The sequence below is a fragment of the Thalassophryne amazonica genome, chromosome 3 (genome assembly GCF_902500255.1).
Source record: "Thalassophryne amazonica chromosome 3, fThaAma1.1, whole genome shotgun sequence".
NCBI lineage: Eukaryota > Metazoa > Chordata > Actinopteri > Batrachoidiformes > Batrachoididae > Thalassophryne > Thalassophryne amazonica.
This window is the reverse complement of record NC_047105.1, coordinates 90,863,067-90,864,111: the sequence shown is the minus strand read 5'-3', so window position 1 is coordinate 90,864,111 and position 1,045 is coordinate 90,863,067.

The window sequence follows — 1,045 nt, the reverse complement described above, 5'->3', positions numbered from 1 at the left end:
ATTTTTTCGATAAAAGCCTTTTTATTACATTAGTTCCTCAGCCTGCGAGTCTGCATTTTGTGTCCACCTTCAGTTCAGTCCCACGCCACCACACACCATGAGTGAGCACTTCTCGTTTGCTGAGATAATCCATCCCACCTCACAGGTGTGGCATATCAAGATGCTGATTAGGCCGCATGATTAGTGCACAGGTGTGCCTTAGGCTGGTCACAATAAAAGGCCACTCTACAATGTTCAGTTTTATCACACAGCACAAGTCCACCACAAGTGCTATCGAGGAGGATTTTCTTAAAAAGAAGACCTGAAAGTTTAGCTACAAATTGCCAGAAAGTACATCTGAGATGCAAGCCTAGATTTGATGTGTTTTTGTAAAAAGAATATCCTTCTCCGCTGTACTCTACTATGTGATGCAAAATACAAAACTTGCATTGTGCATAATTTCTCAAATCACAGCTACAGAAGCCTGTAACTTCTTTTGGGTTGTCTGGGTGGCTTGGTGGCTTTCCTCACTCTTCTCCTTCTCCTCCGCAGTCACTCAGTTTTTGAGAACTGTCTACTCCATGCAGATTTACCATAAAGTGCCGTACTGTTTGTATTTCTTTGCAATTGATGGAAATAAAGTCCAAGACATATTCAGTGGCAGCTTTACCATCAGAGAGCCTCATCCACAATCTACCACAAAAGACTCCAAGCTGTCATTGATGTTAAAGGGGGCAACACACGGTATTAAGAATCGGGGTATGTAAACTTTTTATCAGGCTCATTTGGGCAGTTTCTGTTGTCATTATGACTTAAAAAGAGTAAACACAGTTGTTTGACAATAAATAGCTTCACCCAAACACGAACCAGGAGTGAAAAAAAAGTTTTTGTGTTTTCATTCATATTCTCTGGGGGCCTCCTCTTTAGCCTTCTCCAGCATTTGCCGTCCTCAATAATGAGGCACCTGTGTGCTCGGTGATACCTACAGAAATGCGCCACATGACCAAATGTTGTAGCTGATGTTCCCTCACAGTGTCATTTTGAACAGAACTGATGAGTTCTCACA